Below are 6,071 nucleotides of genomic sequence, written 5' to 3'. Positions count from 1 at the left end.
TTCTTTGACTGGTTTCTAAGAAGACTCTCTGTTTTATACAACCTTCTATGGTACTCAGGAAGAAATGATGACTGATTCATTCCAAAGATATTCCCATACATACAACCAAGAATGTTTCAAGAAACTTCTACTGAATTCAAAGCATGTTTCGCTTTGAATTTTATGTGATTCATGACCTTTTTTTTGCTATTTGAATTTTCCTACTGAGTCTTTCCTCCCAGTTGTTTAATGATGTTCTGCGTTGACCTCCCACAGCTTCAAAGTAGCACCAGCAGAAAGCTCACAGATGCATGAGATAAATACATACCTAATATGTTCAAAATAACAGTAATGAGCACATATGCTTCCAGGCAGAATGGCTGCAGAGCAAGTGTGGAAAATAGATTCTGCCTCCATGCTAATTTCAGTTAATTGATATTGGCTTCCATGTAGGATTTTATTATGACAGACTGTGGGGCCAGATTTTCCAAGGAAGATTTTAACCTAAAGAATAGAAACTAAGTAAGAAGCAACCTAGTATTTTATTTTTACTTATACCAGTGCTCAAGTTATTACATGCAGGCATCAGATAAAGCTGAATTGGGAAAACCCAATTTGGTACAAGTAATAAGTAGGCCCTGTTGCTTTCTTATATGCCTATCTTCACATAGGGGACCTCATTTTATTACATTTCACAGATACTGCATTTTTTACAAATTGAAGGTTTGTGGACACCCTGAGTCAAGTAAATCTATCAGCAACATTTTTCTAACAGCATGTGCTCCCTTCAGGTCTCTGTGTCATATTTTGATAACTCTCTCAATATTTCAAACTTTTTCATTATCATCATATCTGTTACAATGATTTGTGACCAGTGATATCTGATGTTATTATTATCATTGTTTTAGGGCACCACAAACTGCCCAACATAAGATGGAAAACTTAATTGATAAATGTTGTGTGTGTTCTGACTGCTCCAGCAACTGGTCATTCCCCCACCTCTCTCTCTCTCTTCAGTCTTCCCTGTTTCCTGAGACAACAATATTGAAAGGAGGCTGGTTAATGACCCTACAATGGCCTCTAACTATTCAAATGAAAGGAAGACTCACACATCTCTCACTTTAAATCAAGAGCTAGAAATGATTAAGCTTAGTAAAAAAGGCATGTTGAGAGCCAAGATAGGCCTCTTTCACCAGTTAGCCAAGATACGAATGCAAAGAAAAAGTTCCTGAAGGAAACTAAAAGTACCACTGCAGTGAACACATGAATGACAAGAAAGCAAAACAGCCTTATTGCTGATATGAAGAAGGTTTGAGTGGTCTGGATAGAGCTACAACATTCTCTTAAGCCAAAACCTAATCCAGAGGAAGGTCCTAACTCTCTTCAATTCTGTGAAGGCTAGTAGAGGTGAGAAAGCTGCAGAAGAAAAGTTTGAGGCTAGCAGAGTTTGGTTCAGGAGGTTTAAAAAAAAAAACTGTCTCCATAATATAAAAATGCAAGGTGAGGCAGGAATTGCTGATGTAGAAGCTTTAGCAAGTTATCCAGAAGATCTAGTTAATATTATTCATGAAGATGGCTACACTAAACAACAGGTTTTCAGTGTCGATAAAAACAGCCTTATATTCAAAGAAGATGCCATCTAGGACTTTCATAGCAAGAGAGAAGTCAATGCCTGACTTCAAAGCTTGGTAGGGCAGGCTGACTCTTTTGATAGAGGGTAATGCAGCTGGTGACTTCAAGTTGAAGCCAGTGCTCATTGACCATTCTGAAAATCCAAAGGCCCTTAAAAAATATGCTAAACCTACTCTACCTATGCTCTATAAATGAAACAAAACTTGAATGGCAGCATATCTGTTTACAATGTGGTTTACTGAATATATTAAGCCCACTGTTGAGACCTACTGCTGAAAAAAAAAAAAAAAGATTCCTTTCAAAATATTAATGCACAGTGAAAATGCACCTAGTCACCCAAGATCCCTGATGGAGATGTACAAGATTAATGTTATTTTCATGTGTACTAACACAACAACTATTCTATAGCCCATGGATTAAGGAGTTTTTGACTTTCAAGTCTTATTTAAGAAATACATCTTGTAAGGCTATAAGTGCCATAGATGGTGATTCAGCTGATGGATCTTGGCAAAGCAAACTGAAAACCTTCTGAAAAGAATTCATCATTCTAGATGCCATTAAGCATGTTCATGAGGTGGAGAAACAAGGTGGCTGAAGAGAACCCTCCAACAATCATCCTCCTTGCAGGAACACCAAATTGAACAATTATCCACATAAGAAAGTACATTCATAAGAACCATAAATCAGGTGAGCAATCACAGTACCTGGTTTGGATATCATAGCAAGCAAAGAGGCACATAATAGGGTACAAAAGACAGTCCTGAATTATCTACACTGCCCCTCCCCACCCCACCCTTACCCCCTGCAGCATCATGTGGCATAGAGAGAGAATCTGTGTGCTTGGGGAAGGATAGCAAAGTGATTGTGGTACTTTGCACTGGAAGTCAGTGCTGCTCTGTGATAGTGGAAAGAACACAAGGCAGAATTCAGCCAGCACATGTGGAGGGAGTATTTAGACCAGCCCTAGCCAAAAGGGAATCATCCATCCCTAAATTCAGAACTCGAGTTCCGGTTAGCCCCACCACTGGGGGCTAAAGGGCTCTGGAGTCCTAAATAAATTTGAAAGGCAGTCTAGACAACAAGGACTGCAATTCCTGGGTAAGGTCTGGTGCTGTGGAAGGCTGTGCTAGGGCCAATGGACCTGGAGTGCTCACAACCCAGTGAGACACCAGCTGGGGCCACCAATAAGTGCTTGCATCACCCTTTCTCCAACTGCAGAGAGTACAGCTTGTAACTTGTGGAGAGACTCCTTCCGCTTAAGAAAAGGAAATGGAAAAGTAAAAAGGATTTTGTCTTGCAACTTGGGTACCAGCTCAGCCACAATAAAATAAAGCACCAAGCAGACTCATAAAATCCATGATTCCAAGCCTAAGCTTTCAGATGGCAGTTCTAGACCCACCCTGGGCTGGAAGAGAACCCACTTCCCAGAAAGGAAAGATCCAGGCCTGGCGAGATTCACTATCTGCTGTCTAAGGAGGCCTTGAGCCTTGAATAAACAACAGCAGTAGCCAGGCAATAGTCACCACAGGCCTTAAGCAAGACCCAGTACTATGCTGGCTTCAATAGTGATCCAGCACATTCCCAGTAGTGGCTGTCACACGAGTGCTTGTGTCACCCTTCCCCCAATTCCAGGCAGCTCAACACACACACACAGAGAGGGACTTTATTTGTTTGGTGGAAAGTAAGGAAAGAGGAGAAGAGACTCTGTCTGGTAATCCAAGGAATTCACCTGGATCTTAGTAGGATCAACAATGCATTACACCTATGAGTCTGCAAGAGTCACAGTGTTACTAGGCTTGAGGAACCCCAATGCAAATATGGCTGCAGTGACCAAAGTTTTAAGACTTAGATCACAACACTTACTTCCCTTTGAATACTTGGAAAGCCTTCTCAAGAAAGATGGGTACAAACAAGCCCGAACTGTGAAGATGAAATTAAATACTTAACTCGTCAATGCCCAGACATTAATGAACATCCATAAGAATCAAGATCAGCTAGGAAAACATGACTTCACCAATTGTACCAAATAAGGAACTAGTGACCAATCCTTGACTGACAGAGATATGTGAACTATCAGACAGAGGATTCAAAGCAGTGGTTTCAAGGAAGCTCCAAGAAAATTAAAGATAACACAGAGAAGTAATGCAGAACTCTATCAAATAAATTTTAAGAAGAGATTGAAATAATTTTTAAAAATCAAGCAGAAATTCTGGAGTTGAAAAATCCACTTTGCCAATTGAAGAATGCATCAGAGTCTCATTATAGTAGAGATGATCAAGCAAAATAAAGAATTATTGTTTGAAGAAGACTCTTTGAAAACACACAGTCAGTGGAGATAAAAGAAAAAAGAATTAAAAAGAATAAAGTGTACCTATAAGATTCAGAAAGCTGCCTCAAAAGAGCAAATCTAAGAGCAATTGGCCTCAAAGAGGAGGTAGAGGGAGAGGTTAAAGTAGAAAGATTATTCAGAGATAATCATAGAGAACTTTCCAAAACTAGAGAAATATATCAATATTCAAATACAAGAAGGTTATAGAACACCAGACAGATTAAGCCCAAATAAGACATTTAATAATCAAACTCCCAAAGGCCAAGGATAATGACAGTAACCTAAAAACAGCAAGAAAAAAGAAAAAAATAACATATAAAGGAGCTTCAATACATGTGGCAGCTGACTTCTCAGTGAAAACCTTTCAGGCCAAGAAAGAGGGTCATTATGCATTTGAAGTGCTGGAGGAAAAAAAAAAAATCCTAGAATATCATATCTGGCAAAAATATCCTCCAAAGATAAAGGAGAAATAAAGACTTTCCCAGATAAACAAAAGCTGAGGGATTTTGTCAACACCAGACCTGTTCTACAAGAAAGGCTAAATTGAGTTTTTCAATCTGAAAGAACAGAACATTAACGAGTAATAACAACTGAAGGTACAAAACTCCCTGGTAATACTAAGTACACAGACAAATACAGAATATTATAACACTATAATTGTGGTATAGGAACTACCCATATCATGAGGAGGAAGACAAAAAGACAAACCTATCAAAAATGATAATTATAACAGGTTCTTAAGACATAACAGTGTAATAAGATAGAAATAGCAAAAAGTTAAAAAGTATGGGTGATGAAGTTAAAGTGTAGAGCCTTTATTAGTTTTATCTTTGCTTGTTTATTTGTTTGGTTGGTTTTCTAATTAGAAAATAATGGGTAATAAGATGTTATTTGCAAACCTCACGGTAACCTAAAATCAGAAAACCTCCAATAGATACACAAAAAAATGAAAAGCAAGAAATTAAGACATACCACCAGAGAAAATAATGTTCACACAAAAGAAGATAGGAAGGAAGAAAAACAGGTAGGCAGGCAGGCAGGCATAGAAGACCAAAAAACAACAGGCACGCAGGCAGGACCAAAAAGCAACCAGAAACCAAATAATAAAATGCCAAGAGTAAGTCCTTACTTATCAATAATAACATTGAATGCAGATAAACTAAACTCTCTAATCAATTTAAAGACAAAAGGCTAAATGGGTTTTTAAAAAATTCAACAATCTGATGGCTACAGGAAACACACTTTACCTAAAAAAGACACACATAGACTGAAAATAAAGGTATGGAAAAAGGCATTCCATGATAATCGAAACTAAAAAAGGGAAGGAATAGCTATACTTACCTCAGACAAAATCAATTTCAAGACAAAAACTATAAAAAGAGATAAAGAAGGTAATTATATAATGACAGAAGGGTCAATTCAGCAAGAAGATGTAACAATTATAAATCCATGTATAACCCAACACTGAAGCATTCAGATATGTAAAGCAAGTATTCAAGCCAAAGAGAGAGACAGACCCAAATACCATAGTAGCTGGAGACTTCAACATCTCACTTTTATCATTGGACAGATCATGCCAACAGAAGATCAACAATGAAATGTCATACTTAATTTGTCCTATGGACCAAATGGATCTAATAGATAATTACAGAACATTTCATCCAATGACTGCAGAATACATATTTTTATCCTCAGCACATGGATCATTGTCACGGATAGATCATATGTTAGGCCACAAATCAAGTCTTAATTTAAAAAAAAAAAGGAAATTATATCAAGTATCTTCTCTGACTACAATTGAATAAAACTAGAAATTAATAACAAGAGGAACTTTAGAAATTATACAAACACATGGAATTAAACAATATGCTCCTGAATGACTAGTGGGTCAATGAATAAATTAAGAAGGAAATTAAAAACTTTCTTGAATCAAATGAAAATGGAAACAGCACACACCAAAACCTATGGAATATAGCAAAAAAAACACTACTAAGAAGTAAGTTTGTAGCAATAACCGCCTACATCAAAAAAGTAGAAAAACATCAAATAACAATGCATCTTAAAGAACTAAAAGAGCAGGAGAAAACCAAACCCCAAACAAGTATAAAAAAAGAAATAATAAAGATTAGAG

Source organism: Macaca thibetana, chromosome 2 (assembly GCF_024542745.1).
Source record: "Macaca thibetana thibetana isolate TM-01 chromosome 2, ASM2454274v1, whole genome shotgun sequence".
In the NCBI taxonomy this organism is placed as follows: Eukaryota; Metazoa; Chordata; class Mammalia; order Primates; family Cercopithecidae; genus Macaca; species Macaca thibetana.
Note: the sequence above shows the minus strand (reverse complement) of the source record.